General features: G+C 35.4%; 1 long non-coding RNA gene across 2 annotated transcripts; it reads right to left on the reverse strand.

Annotated features, from left to right (window-relative positions):
- Nucleotides 1–8,311: 8,311 nt before the first annotated feature.
- On the reverse strand, nucleotides 8,312–9,820 carry LOC135738655 (uncharacterized). Of its 2 annotated transcripts, XR_010528736.1 has the most exons (4): nucleotides 9,790–9,820; nucleotides 9,344–9,392; nucleotides 8,907–8,950; nucleotides 8,312–8,484 (listed from the first exon to the last, which is right to left on the reverse strand). It is a non-coding gene; the product is annotated as an uncharacterized lncRNA (long non-coding RNA). The 2 variants fall into 2 exon arrangements; XR_010528735.2 differs by lacking the exons at nucleotides 8,907–8,950; nucleotides 9,790–9,820 and having other exon boundaries at nucleotides 9,344–9,696.
- Between the last annotated feature and the right edge of the window lie 15,014 nt (nucleotides 9,821–24,834).

A 24,834-nucleotide genomic window follows, 5' to 3' on the forward strand; every position in this document is an offset into this window, starting at 1 on the left:
AAAATCTGAGAGCTTTCAGAACAAGAATCAGTCTATCATCGACCTATTCCCCAACATTGGTCAAACCCACACAGATCAGTGACTCATGTGATATAATTTAGCTTTGCAAATGTGCTTTAGTGACATACCCAGCTTCCTCGTGTCTTTATTCCCTGCACACCGTGTAGTGTCAAGGTTTTTCCCTCTATAAAACATCTGGCATTACTAGCGACTTCCAAGAGAGGCTGTTTTACATGGTCTCAGGAGGGATGGTAAAGAAAACAATGGAGAATCCAGATTGCGAGGTAATAAATCTGTTAAACCGGCTTCATTGTTCTTCCCTGAAGTCCTTGTTGCCATGAATTATGTTGACATAATTGCCAACATGCCTCCGAGCATGTATAAGCTACATCAGAAAACAAGGTCATGTTATATTGCACAATAATTCTCAAACGCTACACAAACGCACGCAATGCTAAAATACCTTGATCAGTCAATAAGCTGACAGTACTTACTGTACAAGTAAGCAGCTTGTGTACACAAGCGTCTGTATCTACAGTACACTGCTTCCCAACATTATTTGGAAATATAAAAAATGCACACTTATGCCGAGTTCAGACTGCATGATTTTCAAACTAGTCAGGTCACCTGTGGTTTCACACTGCATGATTATCTGGGGTAGCATTCAGTCGCTGCGCTGTTTCAGACTGCATGATGGATTGGTGACAGGGGTTTCCATACTGCATGACTTTACCGAAAGAAGAATCGCCGATAACTTTGTCCCAGTCCGCAAACTATGTCTCACAATCAAATGCACGCGAGAAGGGACGCGAAGGAAACAACGCAAGGTCAGGCGTGCAAGACCGGAGTTCTCACGTGAGACTGGGATTATTATTAAAAATGGTAGCTCGCAAGAAGCTAACCATTCAAATTGCATATGCGCTCATTTGCAGCAGAAAGAAGAAGAAAAATTGATTATGAAGGAAGAAATGTTTTGAGAGACTCCTCCCTGAACTTCCAGCTCCCCTGTATGTTGCTCTCTCATTGGCTGCAGGTCATCGCCGACGTTATTGTCAGTCAAAACACATTTCACATGGCATGATTTAGAATCGCCGACCAGTCTAGATATTTAGCATGCCAAATATCTTACAGGTGTCGGCGACTCGTTGGGGATTCTCTCAGAACGCATCTTTTATAATTCAGACTGTGTGATTGCTCGCATGCACGAGCATCGATTTGCCTTTAATTTCGGGCATTTGTCTGCGATTTCTCAAAACCTGTCGGTGAGTCAAAATCAGGGCTAAAATCATGCAGTCTGAAAAGTTCATAAACTGTTAAATTATAACAAATTTATGTAGACAGTTTATAAATAATACTAAACATTGCATGTCATCAATTTAACAGGTACTGTATATTTAAAGATTTGCTCACAGTGTCTCAGTATACACAATATATACAGTGTTTGCCAAAAGTGATGTTGGGGGTGGGGGGCTGTGTGGTTGTGTTGAACAGTATTTGCTTTTAATACTCCTTCAGGTTAGATTAAACATTCAAAATATGAGGGATGTGGTGTATTGCAGTGGTTCTTAACGTTATTCCTGGAGGCCCACTGCCCTGCATGTTTTGTATGTCTCTTTTATCTGGCAGACTCAGTTCAGTTCATTGAGATCTCTTCTAATGAGCTGATGATTTGAATCAGGTGTGTTAAATAAGGGAGACATACAAAATGTGCAGGGCAGTGGGCCTCCAGGAATGACGTTAAGAACCACTGGTGTATTGTACAAAACACTAAACACTACACATATATATTTATTGGACAAAACTATTTGGCAAAAAAGGCAAACCACAGCCTAGGGAATCTGGGTTTTATTTGAATATACAAAAATGCATAACAAAGATCTCACAGGTAATAAAGCATACACTTACTACAATTTTCTTTTCTTTTGTGGTAATATTTCATAGTCATTGTCTTGTGCTATGTCTGTATAAACTTTACACTTTTTTTGCCAAGCCTCCTTAAATTCTTCTCTAAGCAGAAGTACTTCAGTTAATATTCCATCAGTGCAACACATTTAAAAAAAAAGTTTAAATAAACTGTGAAGAATACTATTGTTCAAAGTTGGACATAACTTTTGGCCAGTATATGTTTATAACATGCCTTTTTATAAGATTGGTGAAAATTCACTAGAAACTCTAGTTTTTGCCTTTTCATTTTCACATGCCATCCCAATTTTATAGCACCAAAGTTGTTAAAGGAGTTATGCAAATCTGGCAAAAGCAAAAACACAACCACAAAATGTGTGTTAAATGCAATTTGCACAGCACAACAACCCATCCTTCATGCTAGATGATGCACCAGTCTATCACAACCGGGTCTGTGAAGGGAGGGCCGCTAACATTCTCTATGGTATAACTTGGTCATCAAGCCAAGAGTTGAGGGGGCCCTCCCATAAAAATGTTGTCCTGGGCACAATAAATCTTTGCAACAGCGCTGACTCCACAACGCCCACTTAAAGAGTCCCACTGAACTCCAAAACAAAGAGAAAGTGGTGAAATTAAATTACCGAATCACCAAAGGGAGGAAACAACAGCAATAAAGGGGCTAAACAAAAGCAAAATGTATGGAAAGCAGCCAACCAACCGCCACATCACCAGCTTCTATGCTGCCTGCTCGACTCATAACACAGACTTTATAATCTGTCTGTACACCAGCACAGCTGCTAATAGTCATTATTACTGTAGATCTGCATATAGAAGTAACCAAACATTGATATGGTCTCCGACCACCACTTCCGACTGCAAATCCACTGAAACTGATTTGGAAACGGACAAACACATAACACTCACGTCATAATCTGATGAATAACAAATGCCATGATCGATATAAAATGAAAGCTATATCACTAAATTCTGTTTAGGGTAGTTGAAAGAGCCCATACATTTCCTTAAAACAGGGATGAACCAACTAATTATTCATTAAAAGTCAAAAGTCAACTTTATTGTCAATTCTGCTGAATGTATAAGACATACAGAGTATCAAAATTACGTTCTCTCAACTCCGCAGTGTACAACAACTTACACAAAAACAAGTTTTTTAAAAATTTGAAATGAAAATAAAAAATAAATAATATATAGTATTTAAGAAAAAAAGACATAATTTAGCAAAGTGGCTGTTGCAGTGTGTGATTAGTTGTTTGTGCATTGTGGAAGTGGTGCTACAGTTTGGTGCTTCTGAGGACAGGGAAGGGAAGGGAAGACAGCCTGGTGAATGAAGCTGTTTTTCAGTCTTGTGGTTCGGGCCTGGAGGCTCCCGAAACTCTTTCCAGAGGGCAGAAGACTAAAGAAGCAATGTGGGGGTGGGTGGGGTCACCCACCATGTTGAGTGGTTTCCGGATCAATCTGTTATTGTACATGTCCAGAAGAGAAGGGAGTGTGGCACCAATGATTTTTCCTGTTGCCATATGTGCTGCAGGGCTTTGAGGTTGTGGGTGGTGCAATTTCCAAACCACACAGTGATGCAGCTGGTGATGACGCTTTTGATGGAGCCCCGGTAGAATAAACACATGATGAGTGCAGGGGCCCTGGCTCTTTTCAGTTTTCGGAGGAAATAGAGGCGCTGTTGGGCTTTCCTAGCTAGTGATGCAGTGTTGGTGGTCCAGGAGATGTCCTCTGATATATGTATAACAAGAAACATGGTGCTGCTGACCCTCTCTACATTATTACAGCACTTTTTACCCATGGCTAGATAAAAATTTTAAATTTTTAACAAAAGTTGAGTTGGTTCATATTTTACCTAAATATGGAATAAAAAATGGCATTTTTATACATCGTCATCATCATACTTTTATGTTTTTTTGAAGTTCATCAAAGTTTTGGTAACCAAAACAATGCTAGTTTGTTTTAGCCCATGGCTGGGTCAAGTACAGTAGGCCTTTGTAATTTTTCTAAATTTAAACCAGCAGGTTTATACAAGTTTTAAAATAACAAATTGTTTAAAAAAGTTGGTTCAACTTAAAAAAGTAAGTTACCTTTTTGCCTTAAAATTGTTAGTTTACACACGTTTTTGAGTCATCTACACTGAAAAAATTATTCATTCAATTTACTCATTTTTTTAAGTAAGCAGTCCCAATCAATTTATTTAAGCTACATTTAAACAAAATTAAGTAATTTGAATGAATAATTTTTTTCAGTGGGTTTTAAGTTAAATTAACTCAAAATTTTAAGACAACCAGGTCTTCAATCAAATCTTTTTTACAATGTGGTTTACAAGTCTGTACATTTAAAATTTGACAAACATCTGACATTGCAAGGCTAAAATGTGTTATGCATTAAACACACATCCTATATGGGAATATGGACAGCAGTAAACATTTTAAATCAATAAGACTAAGTGCAGTCTAGACGAGGAGCATATTTAGGCTCTATAAGGTTTAAAAGCATTTTTTTCAAGTTTCAATCTCTGATCTCACCTTCTTAACTGGCCACCACTTACTTTTCGTCTTCAATGTCACAAAGCTGATGGAGCCATAACACATAAACACATACAGTATACCACCATGATATATTCCCTATGCTATGTAAACTAGAACAATATTTTCAAAAGATTGTGCCATTAGGGCCAGACCTGTCAGGATGGTTCCTCGCAGGTATAAACTCATAGGGAATATGCTGATGGATGAAGGCAAGAAATGCTCTACACGTCTCTACTGGGAATATCTTCATTCCCTTTCTCTTCCCCTGTCGCCCCTCACTCATGGGAATAGAGCGGTAAGGGAAGGATCCTCTGCTGCTTCCAGCACATTAGCTCTGATCAAACGGCTTCACGCGTTTCCCATGATGCTCTTGGTGCCTTCTGCCCTTAACAGAATGTGTGCATGACACTGTTAGGTGTGCTGTGTGTTATAAATGTTGGTGGGCATATGTTTACAAACATTTTTATGGATGCAGAGGCATAATAACTGCTTTAAATGATTTTCTTTTTTGTGTATGTGTTATGTTGCACCATGATCTTGGTTTTTAAACTCTTTCAGTCTTCAAAATCATTTCTAAAAATAAAATTCATTTATTAGAAAGAAGCACAACCTTGAATCGCAAGGACAGGCAGAAAAAGAAAAAACACATTTCTGATTTCTGTTTGTGTCATGAATATTTATTAGAAGGCAATGAGTGCAAAGTAAAGACACCAGCAAAAAAGTTTATCAAAGCACACACTTTTCATCAGGCTGGTAATGTAATTAGTCCAGGGTGAATATGGTGTCTTTAAAAACACCTTGACCTGCTATGGACTGAGGGCAAAGTCAGGGTTCAGGAATGGAGATCTGGCAACATTTACTCATAAATAATGGTCCACTCATCATCTCCAGGTCTTATGCTGATCAACCACTCTTAAACTAACTGAATAACGCTGAAGAAAATGCCGGTACAGATTTCTAGCGTTTGTGAAAGTTTCAGCTCTGCGGTATAAACTTGGGAGATGCTGAATAGACAAATAAACATACAGGAGCTATGCTTATAAAGCCAAGCAAATATGCTGAGACCCAAGAATAACTTTATCATCAAGTATAACTTTTCTTACTTGCCTCGTATTAAAGTGCCACAATTTAAGGTTTTGATGTATATTTTATCGTATTATTTTTTCATATTTTGATAGCAAAGAAGCCAATCAGGGCATGACACATGCTGGATTAAACCAAGCTTTTCCTGAGTGAGGATCAAATCTCAATGTGTCTGCACCATCTGTAATGCCAGGGCTCTAACAACATCATGAGCTTTTTATGTGTATTATGTAGTATTTATCCTAAATCATTGGCATTACATCATGCCAATCCTGAGTCCCGATATCTGAACTCATCTGCATCATAGTTCTGACATACAGAAAAGGATGCCTATGTAGGTAGTAGGCTGCAATTCAGCTCAATAGGTTTTAGAACAGAGCTTTTCATAGAAAATGTAAGGAATAATGTAAAGATTATCAGGTCTTGATGTCAGGGCTTATTTCACGATAACAACCAGCTGCCTGTACATTATCCGGCTTCCTACACTTGGAGATATGTTTTACAGTAAAAAAGTGATTTACACTTAATTTACACTATCAACCCCCCCCCCATATTTTTTATATCATTTAACTCTTTTGCCGCCATTGATGAGATGATGAGATAACTCGTCAATTAAGAAAAAACACTTCCCTGCCAATGACGAGAATTTCCGGCTTTCTGCAATACTGCTATTTTCCACCAGGTGGCGCACTTCCGCAACTTATATAACCCGGAAATAGCGCCTCACGTGAAAGAGAAAGAACTCCGTGTATGTTTTAAAGATCGCTCTGCATCTGATCTCTATCAAAAGTCCTTCACAAAAATTGGTGTTTTTGAAGAAACCTACCCATATTTGAGAGGAGATAAAAAAGATAACTAATGAAGATAGGATGAAATGTTTTTTTTTTTTTTAAAGCAGAGGGTCTGTTCTTTCATTTGATATATTGTTTGTTTCTATATTTAAAGAAGAACATTTTCTGGAAGGCATAAACTTTTGTGAAAATCATGAAAAATGCTGGCCCTGACTGGCAACTTTTTTTAAAACACTGGCAGGGAAAGAGTTAATATTCACATATTTCATATTTTTCAAGTATGACAAACATGGGCAAGTCTTATATAGAATGAAAGCTCTCACTCTCAGGAATAAGGCTACATCGTTAGTTTCTATTAGTTTCTATTATCAACACATATCTAACAATCGTTGGATGAATAATGAGGTAAAAATGAATAATCCCTATTTATTATATGTGCAAAACAAAAAATATATTTTTATATGATACATTTGGTGTTTCATCATATGAAAAACAACCTAAATAACAATATTTGCCACAAACAGCAGCTTTTTAACTTCAAAGGGTTTTCTGTATAAATGATATAAAGAAATTGCATTTATTCCACTGTATGTGGTTATGGGGACACTTCAAATGTTTTTAGGCAGAAATTGTATACAAAAAGGGTATTATGCATAGATTATGATAGAGGAAAAATTCATTTTTCCTCTGTAAGCTGATAATTGCTGGAATCAGGTTGCTGGAGCACCCAGGGCCAGAGTTATACACTTTCAAATAAAGACTTTAGAAAAAAACATCAAAAAGTGCCTATTTATTTTTGTGTTTATTAGAGGACTGACAACACATAAAACCATGTTTAGCACTTTCAACAATGTTTTATTAATCTTTCAAAGGGTTTCCTGTAAAATGATACCAAACTTTTGTATGTAAACCTCTGCATGTGGGTATGGGAAGCTTTTGAAATTGGGTAGGCCAAATCCAGGCGAAAATCCCCATAATAGCATCAGGATGGAAAAAGTTAACGAATGCAGATCTTACGCGAGGAAAACCTGTTTACTTTCAGTTTTAAGTTTAATAATTTGTAAATATAATAAAAAATAAATTGCAAATAACATTTTTTGTCATATATGTTATGAAAAAAACATATTTACTGTATATTTAATTGTAATATACAAACTGTATCTGTCAAAAAGATTAGCAACATTTGGGTTACCGTGTGTTATTTGTTTTAAGCAGTTGTTATCTGGGAAACACAAAAAAATGCAAATGTTGTGACTTGCCAATCAGAATCAAGCATTCCAATGAGCCATGTAATAAGAACAAATAAATATGAACAAAGAATTCATATTGCTCTTGGGTACCCTGGTGAAAAAATAGTATGCTAAATATATTTAATTTTGATATACTTAAGTATACTTGCAGTAACACTAATGACCAGTATACTTAAAGTGTGCTATTGATTAGTTTATTTAAAGAGTGCTATTTTGGAACAACTAATTTTGTACTTAATATATTTTAGTTGTATATTAATTGTAACAAAGTACAACTTTAAGTGTATTTAGTGTACTTTTGTGTGCTAAAGTGGAACAACTTTAAGTGTATTTAGTACAATTTAAGTACATGACTGTTTTTGTGCTAAATTCATGCTTGATAAGTGGATTTAGAGTTTGTTTTATTTATGTTAGGAGTACATTACAAATGTAATATGAGTGTCTTGCAAACATACAATCAGTATATCTTAAATAGTCTGTTTGCGTACATTCTATATATTTTTGGCCAATCCAAAATTCTAAAAACTGCCCTGGTGAAAAATGAATATGCCAAGTACATTACATTTTGTATACTTTTACATACCTGCAGCTAGATTAGTAATGAGTATACTTCAAGTGCGTTAATAATTAGTTAACTTAAAGAGTGCTATTTTGGGAATAGATTACTTTAGCTGGTAACATAACCAAAATAATTTTTTCCAAATAAATAAAAGCTGATTAAAACAGTCAAAAACAATTCATTTTAAATATATTTAAAATATAGTTTTATTCACAGCATTCAAAGTGTACAGTATTTGCCTAAAAATTGAACAATTACTCATTGAAGAATGTCAAGATGATTGAGTTTACAACGTCTTTCTCTCCCAAATCAACTTTAGTCTGGCAGGTTTTGGTTCAGCCTAAGGAAATCTGAAAAAGAGAGACAATAAGCTCAATTAAAAAGTGTTTAATATTAAAACATTACATTTATTTAAGACTTACTGTATTAAATCTATAGTTTACTGGCAGAGATTGTATAGCAGATATATTTTTACCTAAACTAGAGCTTGACTTAAATGTCATCATATATATTAAGGGGCGGTTTCCCAGACAGGAATTAGACTAGTCCTAGACTAAAATAAATGTAAGAGCTGTCCAAACTTAAAACAACTTGCTCTGACATATCTTAAAATACATCAGTGCCCATTGTTTTACATCGTTATGCACATAAGTAATGTTTTTAGTAAGGCATGTTTGTTAAAACTATCCTAATTAAACTAAGGTCTAGTCCTGGATAAAGCTAATCCCTGTCCGGGAAACCACCCCTAAGAGTTTTCATTATAATGACTTGCCTATATGGGCTGCAAAATCCTCCTTACATAAAATACTTCAGCTCCTAAAGAAAGATTTTATTGTATTAAATTTAAATGTAAAAATTGTCAGAAAGAAAATGCAACAAGCAGACAATTGGGTGTTTCCTGGAAAGGGATTATTTTAAAACAGGACTAGGCCTTAGTTTAATTAAGAAATATAACCAGTTTCAAAAAACATGCCTTAATAAAAACATTACCTGTGTGCATTTTGAGGCAAAACAAAGGACACTGGTGTATTTTAAGATATGTCAGTGCAAGTTGTTTTCAGTTTGGACAGCTCTTACATTTATTTTAGTCTAGGACTAGTCTAATCCCTGTCCGGGAAACCGCCTCAATATGTATAACGTTATCTAAACTGAAGCTTGATTTACTACTACGAATGAATTATTATATCTTAAGAGTTTAAAATGACTTACCATTAGCTGCAAAGTCCTCCCTACAAATGTCTTTGAAAAACTTTAGCTTCTGAGGAAAGAATGCAGCATCATTAATACTAAATACAGTTAGGTAAAAGCCTTACAACCTCTAAACAGTCAATAAATGGTTAACTTTCACGCTACATTTAAAAAACAGATTTTCTGACGCTACCTTTTTTCATTAACATATACATACACACCAATACATATATTTAACAAAACAATCGGGTGTACTAATTCGATATAACAGGCTGACAGTGCTATCTTTCAAACCTTTAACATTAGCTATAAGCTAAGCTAAGCTACACAGCAGCTTATCACTAATAGCGAGTTAGACACCGCGTTATTGACAACATTTCGCATTCAAAATATGATAGTCTACTGATAAACTTCAGAATGGTCAAACGATAATCAAATATAATTAATCTTAAGATATTTTAACGTACCTTGGGACTGAATCCGTCCGCCCTGAACGACTGGTAAAAATCAAAATACGTGCGTCGTGACGTCATCACACACACGTCAGATGCATTATTCAAATCTCAGAATTCACTTTTCTCTGAAATGCATTTACGAAAACTGTTTAAGTTTTGTACAGCTAAAAGCGGTATGCAATTGACTGAAAAACTACAAAAAAACAAACACTCATATTCCCCTTACGAAAATGAATGTTTTTTTTTTTGTGGTAAAAGTTTAGTAACCATGTTTTTTTGGTGTATTGATTATTATTAGCAAAACCACGGTTATTTTGTGGTAAAACACAGTTAATTGGTTTATCCAATGCTTGACTATAGTGAAGTTAAAGTGTACCTTATGTTAATAGTATATTAAAAATGTATACATCTACAATATAAAATGTAACTGAACATACTGCTCTTTCGTAATTTTAAGCCCACGTTATTTCTCCATAAAATAATATACATTTGTACACCCCATATACTTTCAAAATGTACTTAAAATATACTGTTTCTAAAGAATACTAAATAATGTATTTTAGAAATATACTGTCAGTGCATTATTATAATGATAACTTTAAGCATACCGATAAAGTATACCTAAAATACATTTTAAAATAAGTTTAAATTTAGTATACTTTAAAAATTGCACAAAACTTTAACTTTAAGTATATTTTTCTAAAGTATACTTTTAGAAAATATACTAAAGTATAATTATTTTGAAGTATGTTTAAAGTTTAATTGTAAAAAATACGCGCAAATATGTTGTAAGCATACTTTAAATATGTTTAAAGAAAGTACATTCCTTTGTAAGTATATTTGTAATGTACTATTGCAAAGTTAAATATACTTGAAATACAATAAAGTATATTTGTTTTTCACCAGGGTAAGCAACCATCATCCTTTATTTAGAAACATGCAAGTGAAAATATTATTACAATGTCTATACAGTCAGATCAGATGATGCAAAAAATGTGGCATATGTAGTTCAAAGTCAATGCATTCAAAAGCAGAATTGCAGGTTACAATAAGAACCTTTAGATGCATAGTGGAAAATGAATATACAGTATGCATTTCTACAGCTAGTGCTTCATTTCTAATCATAGCAATTGTGTAAATGCCATATAAAATAGTATTTTGTTCTGTTAAAACATATTGTTGAAAAGTAATATTTTAATGTTCAAATAATTGGCTATTAGAAATACTTATTAACACATGCAACCACCCTACAGTACCAAATTATGCAAAGCACAGATCACAGACACAATCAATTTTCTACAATTTTCATGTTGTTAGAAAGATATGAAACATCTCAGGAAGCGACAGCATCAAGCCATAAATATGTCCTTATTTAGGCCAATCATGTGTGTCTCTAATTGCAAACGCTCACCCATATCAGTGTATTAATTTTTCCATTTTTAGTAAGTATCAATGGCAATTTCCTTTTCTACTGTATCTAATCAGACATTAGGCCCGGTCCCTGCCGTTTATAATCACATTTCATTATTCCTCTAGTGCATCTTTATATGCAATGTCTGTTTCATGAGTCTCATGCAACTTAATTTTAAAAACTTTACTAAACTTCTTTGCCTTCTGTTTGCAACACAACTGTACAGTATTTCATGCATTATTCATGGCCATATTCAGAATATTTCATTTCAGCCCCTAAAATCATTTTCTTTAGCATTTACCTTGCTTTGTTGACTATAGCTAGAAATGTTATTTATCCTAAATTCAATTTTAATTAAATAATGGTAATTGTCCTTTCACCTCATTGTGATTTTATTATGAATTTGTTGCTGTTTTAATTGGAGAGGATGCACAGGAGCCAAATGTGGATTTACTTTTTGTAACTACAAACCACATTAATGTCTAAATTTACAATGTACCTGTACAGTATCTGAATACACTAGAGCTCTACCCCTAGGTTTTCCTCCATTACTCACAATGTGCAGCGTATTTTTGGATATTTCTGTAGCATCCAGCATAGTCTGAGTTCACATGCACAGCTACTGTACAATATCCCTTGTGTAATCAGACAGCATATAATGCTGCTGTTTCACCTGAAGCATTACAGCAGGTGAAGAATGAGGGTCAGAGTTAGTAAAGATTGAGGACTTATATAGATAGAAAACAGAAAGATTGAGCACCCAGAGGAGGTGAGAGAAATGCAATACAAAATATTAAAAAGTATAAAAACTGTATATTTTATTAATACTTAAAACAATAGTTCACCCAAGAATTTTGTTGTTGTTAGTGACCACATATTGTTATAAACATGGTAAAAAAATATAGTTGAAAACGTTTTGTTAACTAAATAGTTCATATTTTTTAAGTTGAATTAATTAAGAACCAGCTAACCAACAAATCGTTTTTACAGTGCAATGTATGTTAGCAGGGCTGGCCCAAGCCTTTATGGGGCCCTAAGCAGAAATGTATTTTGGGGCAATGGTGCCCCAATACAATTCACTATTGTCAGTGCATGATTATTTACACATTTATGTTATAAATATAACATACATACACTGTTTTGTTTAATCAACTCAGATTCACAAGTCATTTCAACTTACTATTGTTTATCTTGACTAGAGATGAGTAGTTAACTTAATCTTATAAGTCGTAGCAACTGATCTCTTCCCAAGATAGAGTTGATAAAACAAAAAAATTAAGGCAGCAAAGATTTTTTATATATATATTTTATTAACTGTTGCTGTGCTGGGATCTAGAAATGGCATCAAAATGTCCCCACAAGGTCACAAAAATACTGGTATTTCTATCTTTGTTGGGGACAATTTGTCCCCACAACGTGATAATTACCAGGTACACACAAACACACACACACACACACACACACACACACACACACACACATTCTGGTTTCCATGTTTTATGGGGACATTCCATAGACGTAATGCATTTTATACCACACAAACTGTATATTCTATTCCCCTTACCTACCCCATTCCCTAACCCCAACCATCACATAAAACTTTCTGCTACTTCACATTTTCAAGAAACATCATTTTGTTTCATTTATAAACTTGTTTCCTCATGGGGACCTTAAAAATGTCCCCACAAGGTCACAAAAACACTAGTATTCCTATCTTTGTGGGGACAATTGGTCTCCACAATGTGATAATTACCAGGTACACACACACACACACACACACACACACACACACACACACACACACACACACAAATCATGCATTACAAGTGTATTGTGATTGTCAAAACATTTGATAACATAATTTCATTACTTTTAATTATAAGTGAACTGTCCCTTTAAATTTTGAGCAGACCATCATACAAAGGTTGTAGACGTTTGGAAGATCTTAAAAAGAGAGAAAATTTAAGAAAAAAGGCCTGAAGAAAATGACAAATAAATAATACGTTTCTCTTAGAATTTATTGTTTAATGCATTTAACTATTTTCAAAAAGATTTTAATTGACTTACCACAACCTATAAACAAACTTTTGAAGCCACACAATTTATCGATTTAGTGAAGGTCTGAGGAAGATTTAATGACTTTTTTTTCACTGTGGCTATGTATTTACTTAATAACCATTAAATTAAATAAATAAACCACACATTTATTTCTATGCCTATAAAAAAGTTGAAAATCTCATCTTTACTGTTTCTAATAAATAACATCATAAGAAATAATACTAATGGTTATAATAAAGACATGTCCATTAAAATATAATTAGGCCTAACGTTAATGTATCACCTACAACTTTTAAATGTTACTAAAAATTACTTTTTGTGTTTCTAATCATCATCCTTCTTCTTTATCTTTTTTCTGCACCTGAATGAAGAACTCATTTTATTTTTGCAGTCCAAAATAAATCCAAGTTTAGGAAAAGGTGGCGGCAGTGGGCAAAGGTTGTAAGTGGCAACGCAGGGCGGCAGGCTTTGTTACATATGTAATGTAGGTCATCGTTGTTGGCAACTTTCCATCGATCAAACATCATGATCCTTGCTTGTCACTCTATCAGCAACACCAAACATTTTTTTTCACCAACATTCATAGGTCAGTCAGAACTAGGTAATGTTACAGGTCATGGTCAAGGCCTATGGTCGTTGGACCAGTTTGGGGCACCTTAGTGGCGGCAGACCTTAAGCAGCTGCTTAATTCGCATATAGGGCAGGCCGGCTTTGCATGTAAGACAGAAGAGATATTGTGAAGTGTATTGATGCAATGAAAAATGAAATACGGTAAATGTAAATGCCAACCAAGGTGCTAACAACTCAATTTGTGTTTTACATAAGAAGGTCATACAGGTTGTGAACAATATGAAGGTGAGGGTGAAAGAATAATTAAAGAAATTAGGATGAACTTTCCCATTAAATTTAAGTATGGGAAAACATAACTAAACTAAGTTACATAACTAAGTTAGCATAGTTACTGTAGCATAACTAAGTTACATAACTAAAAAAAGCTTTTCTTGAATTTTCAAATTAACTCATGAAAGGAATAGTGGAGTTTTTCTTATTAAAAAACAGCTTTAATGCACTGTATGCATCTGTTTAATCCAAATTTCTCCATGTTTTCAAGACTTTAAAAAGGCTCTAGGACACACCAGATGTTAAACTCGAAACCAATATCCTTAAACATGTTGTCTGACATTGTTAAGCTTTACATTTTATCACAGCTGAATTTGAAGTCATTTGACACATAAATAAAGTTTTGTATAGAGGTCACATTTGGCCTTTACAATAATGTATTTAAAATGGATGGCTTTAGGTCAGAGACTCTGTTACCATGACCCAGATGTAACTTTACAACGCAAATGTGAATAGTTGTGGTCAATTAAAATTTCACATTGAATTGAATGTCTTTGGCAGATTTAATTCAAGCTGAAGTAGCACTGAGGTAGTAAATATGACTTGTTGGTTAAAAAATGCTAAATATTTTTTTTAAAAAGGGGATAAATTAACATCATGTTGACCTGGAGAAATGTACTTCAAGGTCTAAATGTAATTTTCTAAAAGAGTATGATTTTTTCATAGTAATGTAAGTCAGCAAAAGTAGACATTTTCAGTCTCGAAAGTGCACTTGAGTAATGTAAAAAAATTTCCCAAATAATACTCAAGAACAGTAATGAAGCTCTGAGGGGTACATTACACCCCGGCAAATTCACTTTATCTGTGCCACTAAAACTCACTGAATAATACAATTTATTAAAAGCAAAAGACAAAAAAAATAGTAAAAGTCAGCAAAAATAGAAAAAAATCACAACTTACGAATCATTTAAGCGATAGTTCACCCAAAAATAAAAATTCTGTCATCATCTACTAACTCTCATGTTGTTACAAACCTGTATATTTCTTTGTTCTGATGAACACAAAGAAAGATATTTTAAGGATATTTTGCTACAAAACTGATCAGGGGCCCCAATGACTTCCATAGTATTCTTTTTTTCTACTGTGGAAGTCGATGGGGCCTCTGATCGGTTTGGTTACAAATATTTCTCAAAATATCTTCCTTTGTGTCAGAATAAAGAAATGTAAATAGGTTTGTAACAACATGAGAGTAAATAAATGATGGCAGAATTTAAATTTTTGTGTGAACTGTCCCTTTAAGACATAAGTCACTATAAGAATGAGATACAGAGAGGAGAGGAAAGAAGGTTTGAAGGACAGAAGATCAGAGTTTAGTGGGATACTGTGATGCCCTCAACTCTCTGTAATCCCAGATCACAGTGCTCTGATAGCATCTGCACCTCTCACTCAGGATTAACAATAAGACCCACAATCCAACAGTCTCTCCCATACACCCATCAAACATCTGCTTCCTACTCCTGTGGGTGGCCAACCAGAACGCAACCATGGGTCGGTGCATTCATTAAATGATGCATGCTGCAAGTAATTGATGCCAGTCTCTGTTTAAATGCCAATTAAACTAAAGATAGTTGCTCTCTGAAGCATGTCACAGAGGTACGTCTGTAATGCAGGAATGAACGCTATTGTACAATTGGAACTAGAACATCTTGTTAGCATAAAACTAATATACTTTACATATAAATAGCTGTATGCTGTATCATCTGTTAAATAACAGTTGCACAGAGAAAAGTAATAAATAATAGGAAGACAACCTTAAAATATGCACATGTATTGTAAAGTATAATATTTACTGTATATGATTAACTGATCAACTAATTAACTAATTATTAAATTATCACTTTTACATAGACAGTAATGTACAAGAGGCTGTGCAGTTACTGAACAATACAAATATTAAAGCAAAAAATGTGTATCAATGCAACTTTAAGTAAAATAACTAAAAGCCTTCCTTCCACTGGAAAAATAGCCCCTGACAGATGGTGTGTCCGAAATCGCATACTTCAATACTATACAATAGTAGGTAAAAATCAGTATGTGAGGCGAGTAATATGTAGAAATTTGTAGTAAAAAATAGTCAGCAAATAGTACCTGGATGACATTGGCTAGATATTTAAGTGTGCACTAAATGGAGACTGTAATTACTATCCCGTAAGATGGTGCTAGCTGAGGAGACGTCAAATAAAAAAAGGTAATATAATAAAATACTAAAAACCTATAAAACAGGTTATTTAAAGGAAAACACCAGAGTTTTATTTTGTGCAACCATACTTACTTCTGTAACTACTCATGTAACAGTCTTTAAATAGGGAAAACACGGAAGTGTTTGGTGGTTTCTAAATTCATCCCTGATTGGATCCTAAGGAATGAATAGGGCTAGGCTAAACGCTAACACATCCACGACTTGCTGTCCCAAGGTTAATGCATGCATTGAAAAAGATATATGTATCAATTCATCTAAGTTGAGGTAAGAACATTGTAAAATATTGAAAAACTGTGGTGTTTTACTTCAAGTGATATAGGTACCAAAAATGTATTCCATGTGATTTAACTGTACTTGTTAAAGGTGCACTGTGTAACTCTTAGGATGATTTCTTGACAGAAATGCAAAAAAATATACACAAATATATATAAGGTGGTGTAAAAAGACCCTACATATTAAATTGTTATGTTTTTATTACCTTAGAATGAGCTGTTTTTTATCCATACACTGTGGGTCCACTGACATGAAAGTTGTCATTTTGCAGCATTTTGCTGCAGTAGCAATAAATGGCACACAGCTATTAAATAATAAGTCTTATAGGGGTGGTTTCCCAAACAGGGATTATCTTAAACCAGGACTAGGCCTTGGTTTAATTAGGAAACATAACTAGTTTTAACAAACATGCATTAATAAAAATATTACCTGCTTGCATCTTGAGGCAAAACAAGGGCACTGATGTATTTTAAAATATGTCAGTGCAAGCTGTTTTAAGTTTGGACAGCTCTTACATTTATTTTAGTCTAGTTTAGTCTAATCCCTGTCCAGAAAACCGCCCTATAATGTAGCAACTTCTTAGTCGAAGTACATTTTTCTATATAGTTTGAAAAACTGTACTTTTCTCCATAACGCGAATTGCAAAGATATTTAACATAAACGGTCAAAAGAGACAAATATTCTATGCACACATGTGGCCACATTTATCATTAAAACCCTCTTCTAATGATACATTTTCAAGCGTGTTTGATGCGATGTGAAAATGCTTACCATGCCACCCCAGTGATGTGCGACTGATGAGCGCTTTATGTTGATTAAAATGTGAATGAATCTGTAATTTTGCCTGCAATTTATTTCGGCATCTCAAAAGTGGCACTCGGTACCAACGACAGTGTTGCTCTACACGGCTCTCACAGCTGCGGGCAATTACACTGTGGAGCACCGGAGCCGTCGTGTTCTCGTCTGTGTTCATCAGCTCACTGAAGTTTTCAAGGAAAATCTGCAGATGCAAAGCAGTGTGTAAACAAGATTTCCCCTTATGTTTATACTGAGCTAGGTCACAGAGCAGGAGGCTTTACAGCAGTGCTCCTTCTTATTTGTATTCATGCCGAGCAACACCTAATTCTACTGGGTAGACCCTTCGGCAACATCAACACATTTATTTATGAGTGCGGCATATTGCGACGTCCTGTTTACAGTACTGGCCAAAATTTACAGTACAAAATTTGATTGTGTGGTCTGAAATGAAATAAAAACATTTATTTATTTATTTATATGACAAAACTACAGCATATTGAAAATATGTATGCAGAAAACTTTATTATTAATCATATATTTATGAAATGAGATATAGTTGGGGGTTCAAATTGAATGTGTCACAGACATCAGTGTTGTGGTCAATGCAGGTCTCCTGAGAGCCTGATCTCCCACACTGAAGCTGTAATCCTCCACTGCATAAGAAACAGGATTAATAACACGTATACTTTATCATCCAGGTGATCAAGCTGAGAGTTTCTCCAGACTGTCAGAACTTTGTGTAACTGGCACCCTTACAAAATATCCAAGTCCAACAAGAGTTCCCTTTGCTCTTATTAAAACAGACCCTTACAGAACAGTGTAATAGTTTTCCTTCTGCATTATTAAGTCAGGCAACAGCGGCGACTCTTAACAACCACCTGCCCAGTGGATGCAGACTGCTGCCGCATGCAATACTGCAGCAAGCCATTGGATTTATGCATTTTGGAGTTCATTATGCATGAGCAGAGCGAGATGGAACGCTTATGCAAAGCAGGAGCCCATTTGAGCCGAGTAGATGCAAAAAAGCAGAAACGTGCTTAAGCTGTTTGGTTTGACGGCTATTTTAACCGAAGGGTTCTGACAAATACATTAAGGGTATTAACTCATACTTGATATTTACTTAGTGTGTTTTTTTTAATGTGTGCACAGGAAGCTTTAAGTTATGACACACTGTATATACTGTACTCTGATATATGAGTAGGACTGTATATACTGTTTATGTAAATATTATGGGGTGAATTCATTAGACAGTTGCCCTACTGTACAAGTCACATATCAATGGATTTCTATTGAAAAAATTATACATACTGTGCAAAAGTCAAAGGCCACCTTGGCACTATTAGATTGGTTGTTTTTGCAATTGTATAGTGATCATGTATAATTATTTCTCAGTCTCTTTATTAGAATACAACCAGAAAATACAGGAAAAACGTGTATGTAGTATTGAAAACTGTATAAAAGTATAAGCTGAAGTGTAAAGTTTTTAGGGTAAACTCCCCTTCCACTTGAGCAATAACAGGAAACTGCAGGATCTCTTAAACCTAAATGAAATTAAATCCTAATTTAATACTTCAGGACTTCAGTCTCCTCAAAAAAGCTCAAGATGTGTTTAATGCCAAGAGAAGTCCAACTAAATATGACTGATGTCTGAAGAAGACATTTAGTCTGAACATTTTTTTGGTTTTTAGGTTTGTGTACCAATTTTCCTGTATTTTCTTTTGTATATTAATAAAAAGAGTGAATATAAAATAAATATGGATGGACATTAAAACTGAGCTAAAACAACAAAGCTGATTATGGTGACCTAAGGCTTTTGCACAGTACTGTAAATATTCAAATTGTGTTCCTGTAGCTCATTCGGTAGAGCATTGCATTATCAGCACAAAGGATTGTGAAAAAAAATTCATGAATGTATACTGAAAATGAATATTTAAATGTTGCTAAACACAATACCGCAAGCTAATTGGTTCATGTTAGTGAACATTCAAAAAAAACATTTCGCACAGCTTCCAGTGAAGGCAGATTTAAAATGCTGAGGTATTGACTGTGCCAATGTAGACAGGGTGTTAGCAAATCAAGTGTTAAAATAAAATGTGCACATAAAATGACGCTATTACCGGGCACAATTCATTCCTACGAAATTACCCCTCTGTCTCCAACAGTCACCTCAGTCCACATCGCTCGCAAGCTGTCACGGTTCTTTTTGGTTGCAAGCATTTATCAAAATTACATATGAAAGAAAAAGCTATTTACTGTTCTCTCCGTCTTCCTCTCCAACGTTCTCCTCAGCGGGTATCAACCAGTTGTTATGGTTGTCATAAATACATCTGACATTTTTGTCGCGCAGACCTAGAGGGCAGTTAAGGATGAAGGGGCCTGCTGACATTCATGGTAATAAACAAGGCACTGGACTGACGCCATTGATCCCATCTCAGGCTCCCTGCGTGTTGACTATGCATCCGCTTTTGAAGTGGGACGGTAGATAAAAAGTCACAGCTGAGTTAATAAGAGCACAAAAAGTGACACGGCCGGTCAGGACTGCTTTTCCAAATATGAGAGGAGACGACGAAAGGGATTTAATTTTTTATCAAAAGAAAAGGAGGGGGTTGTTTTCTCCATTGGATAAAAAAGAATGGCTTGACCTGCACGCTTCTATCTACTAGATCTTTCATGGAGATCTATCTGGAAGAGGGAGGAGGAATCATCACTCTTTTTTTTGGGAGTCCACTGAGTAACTGTTTATTTACTCATTACTTGAATCAACGGATTAGCTTTGCACACTGCCGTTGAGACAACTGTCAATTTCAATCTAATTTATTAAGCTCAAATCTCTCTAAACTAATTTTGAACATCTGTGAGTGCAAACAAATAAGCAATCCTGAATAAATCAATCATGTGATCTTAGCTTTGCTAATGTCATGGTCAAGCAGTTGAGGTTCGGGAAAAGCTTAACACTTCTGTTTATTTTATTAGAAAAATCACTAAATGAAAGCGTGACTAAAAGCTGTTTGCAGGGATTTATGTCCTCTTACCAGAACAGCCAATCTAAATTAAACAAGCAATGGTAAGATATTCGACCAGAATGTGAATGAGCAAATTTAAGTATTTCAATCATCAGTGGCTTTTGATTTAATGCCTTATAAACTGAAGTGACCTTACAGCATCATGCTGGACTTTTCGATTTCAAACATAGCGATAAGTAGTTAGCACATTAAATGCATTTTTGTTCAAACATTTCTGTCGCTCCATTTTTCCAGGGACAAACATTTTATTTTTCAAAAGGAAACAGTCGATAAGGGTTAACCTTGGTTACTTTATTCCAAATTGAATAGGTGAACTTCAAAAACAAACTTCAAACACTGAAAAGAGACCCTTAATATCAAACAAGAACTGCAGTCTTTCGGTTCACATTTACCTCACTACAGCTCTACTATCACAAGCAGCCACCACTTAACTTCCCATAAGAAAGAAATATCACAAACGACATCTGTAATGTGTCAAATATCTCACCTGGACATATATGACATTAAATGGAGAGCAAATGAAAAGTTTTGCTTAAGTCTCCTGCTTCAATTTCTCCTGAGAAAAAATCTCACAAATGTCTCCATTAAAGTTTCAGAAGAGATCTCAACAATGTGATAAACTTAACTTAGATTTGCAAAAGCCAAACTTAATCTTCCAAAGATGAACTGATTAAATTTAGTCTTCCAAAGAGGAAACTGTTTTAATTGATCATATGCTGCAAACATCTCAGTTCTGATGAGAAGTCCAAAGCCTTCAGTTCAGCTCCATCTGCAAAGATTCAAGCAATCCCTTGACCAGCCGCCGTTGTTATAACCAGAAGCTTTAAACCAACGTAGCTGATCTTCAGAACACGGTGTTCAGGCATCATTATCCACCTGAACTTCTAAGCATTCTTAAAAAAAGACAAAGGGCTAAACCAAGAACCTTACAGTAGGTGTCCAACTCTTTCTCATCAGGCAAGAGAGGATCTACTTGTTGACCGACTCCCTCTGGAGAGAGTAAATTGGTTGCTCTACTTGTTGAATGGAGTATCGCATTAGCTCATTCTATCAGCTCTTACTGGGCTGAATGGCCCATTCACTGTAAATGGAAGCATTAATGGGTCTGTCAGGTAAAGGGGAAAGCTCTTAAACAATTATCTTCCAACACTTGAGAGTTAGGTGGTCCTGCGTAATGAGAAAACCGGTGTAGGCGATAGAGCTAGAAAGGTGCTTCCATGTGATACTAATATGCCAGTATTGTCACAAGCCAAGAACACAAAATGGCAACTCCTGTTTGCACTTCATTAAAAGTTTGCTTTAATTAAACTTTTTAGATTAAAACAAATTCTGTGCAATTTTGGGCTTTCTTTTACTCAATTTCAAACCCAGTTTATGGCATACAATATGACCACACAATATTAGTACTATTTCTACTTTATTTGAAAATTACAATAGTTAGTGTTACCTACATTAATAGTCAGTTGATTTCACACTGGTTATGTTTACATGCTCGAAATGTTGTCAATCCAACAGAATTTAATCCGATTGTGGGTTATGAGAATACAGTTAATATGTACCCTAAACATTAGGGGTGCAACGGATAACAAAACTCACAGTTCGAATCACATTACGGTTTTTGAGGCACGGATCATTTTTCGGATCAGCAAAAAAAGTATGGAAAAAATCTAATAACAAATCAAGAAATTACAAACATTTATAAAAAAGAACAAAGTTGCACATTATGTAAGGTCTAAAATCATTAGGTACAGAAATCAATTGAATAATAACACTGCATTTATTGTATTAATTAAATTATTATATTATAAATTAATTATTATTTTTTAAAGCTTCAGAAGTGATTTTCTCTTTGTCTTAGGTTGTTTGATTAACATTAATGAGACAGACTTAAGTAGGTCAATTGAGCTTTCTGTCTCTTTAAAGCAACACTATGTAGTTTCCATGTAAAAATGACTTACAGCTCCCCCCCATGTGGTTGAAAAGCGCAACAGTGCCTGGTATCAGACACTCTTCTGCAGGCAGAGGGAGGGGCGGGGCTGTATTTCCTACCCTCCACCGCCACTTTCAGAATGTGCTTGTAGCAGCTAGGAGGCTGCTCAAGTTGCAGCAACAGTACAATTTGTCCAGTTAAAAGTTGTTCTATCACTGAAATAATTTCAGAGACATTATTTAAAGGTAAAAAAACTACACAGTGTTGCTTTAAGACAAAATATGCACAGACTGCATCTCTCTCTGTGTGTGCACTACTGAGTCCCCTTAAACGCGTGCACACACACAGACAGCAGGCAAATTACAAATGGTGCAGCATAAACAGTCTCCCACATAAAAACGTTACGTTGTTTTTTATTGCTCTGTTAGCCAAATGTATTTTAATGGACTACAGTATGAGAGAGAGTAGCGCAACTCTCTGAAGTTTGCACAGTTCTGATGTTTGAAGGATGATTACGTCTGACTCGAGCTGGACCGGACGCATTAAACTGCACGTGTGTTTGTGCGTAAAGTAAACTGCTCACTTTAGCGCCTTTTTGCAGTTAAATGGTTTAAAATCACTTGAATGTTAACATTTGCAAACCTTTGAAACCCTTACAAATGATAAACTTTCCCTATTTAAATTTGCGTATTAATCCGCGAATCACATGCGAGCCGAACCGTGGGTCGTGATTCGAACGGATCACGGATCAACTGCGATCCGTTACACCACTACTAAACATTGCAATCTGATTAAAATGTTTGTTTATATAGGGTGACCATACGCGCCATTCTTCCCTGACGCATCCTGGCCAGGATTTGGGTGCGTCTTCCGGAAGTCATATTTGTTGACCGCATACGCCATTCAGTTAAAAACATAAGTTGCTTTGAACTTGAACTTTCAAAGGCGATTTTCTCATAATTTAGTTTTTTACATTGTTGTATCTTGGCCAAATATTGTAATATGTTAACAAACCATACATTGATGGAAAGCTTATTTATTTAGCTTTTGGATGTTAAATCTTTTAAATTGACCCTTACGACTGGTTTTGTGATCCAGGGTCACATTTATACTTATTTAAGCAACATGACTAATACTTTACTTTGGGTTTTACACCATCACACTGACCATGACAAAGAGCCTTAAACTCTCTCATGGGTATGACCTGGTCGAGCAGTGTAGTCTCACTAAACTGACTACTGTAAATGGATAGGTGACCAAGGCTAGCGTGAGAAATCAGTTTGTAAACAAGGTATTCCTCTGTGAATGGTTCACCTTTTCTTTAAATCCTTTGAAGGAGCTGTTTCATAAACTGTACCTTCTAGAAAACAACCAGTTGGATGCCGGTTGAATAAAAAAGCGACCAGGTTGATTGTATCTGTACGAAACTATATAATTCAGTGAAGTACATGTATCTTTACCCCTAAATTTGGAAAAGGGCAACATCTCACTTTATGTCAGCGATGTGAGGGTTGTCTTTTTGTACAGGGTATGTGATCTTTTTGTCTGATATAAAATTGATGGAGTCAACTGTGCTTTAAATAATATACTAGCGTAACAGGATCAAAGCATAGTGATGATATACATGAGAGTCTATGTGGAAAACTTCCTTAGGGGGCATCACAGATCGAGATGAAGATATCAGGCTTGACATAATGAGCTCCGGCGAGACTTTTGTTTTTTCCTCAAAAACCATGAAACACCTCAGAGGACTCACGGAATACAAATTATCCTCACCAAAGCATCAAGGGTTACATCACACAGCAGCGTGTGGGTGACAGAGCAAGCACACGGCACCCTGTAAACCCAATTCAAGTCTAGGATTCTCTCTGCATGCGAAGAGATGGTTAACAACAACAAAATTGCAGGTTCTTGTAACGGCATGTCCCCTTAAATTATTCTACCTTGTCCATCTTAGCTCAGTGCCGGAGTGGAGGATGTGGGATGAATAACTGGCTACAACACAGAGGGTGAAATGCAACAATTTTCACCACAACCTGAATATTGTTTGAGGGTGTTGAACCAATGTTACTCAATACCAACCGATGGGTGAGGAGAGAGGAAAAAATCATGTTTTTCCCATTCTGCCAGTACAGTCTGGAGGAAGAAACCCTCTGGCACAGCAAAGTAAGAGATTATCTGAGGTTTGGACCTGAGGAAGAGGAAATGAAAGTGAGGCAATCTGAGGTCTGGACCCAAGGAAGAGGAAATGAAGGTGAGATATGGTTGTTATCTCAGTGTTATCTGGAGGAGGGCTGTGACAACATGAATCTAATGCAGTTGATTTGTTGCCTCACTCCTCAGTTGGTCAATGACTGAACAGAAGAAATTCAATGTATGAAGATACTTCCCAAAAGGAAACTTATTTCAGGGCTTCCAACATACTCTGACACATTTAATGACACAGTAAAAAAAAAAAGAAATA

The sequence above is a fragment of the Paramisgurnus dabryanus genome, chromosome 12, assembly GCF_030506205.2.
Source record: "Paramisgurnus dabryanus chromosome 12, PD_genome_1.1, whole genome shotgun sequence".
Classification (NCBI taxonomy): Eukaryota; Metazoa; Chordata; class Actinopteri; order Cypriniformes; family Cobitidae; genus Paramisgurnus; species Paramisgurnus dabryanus.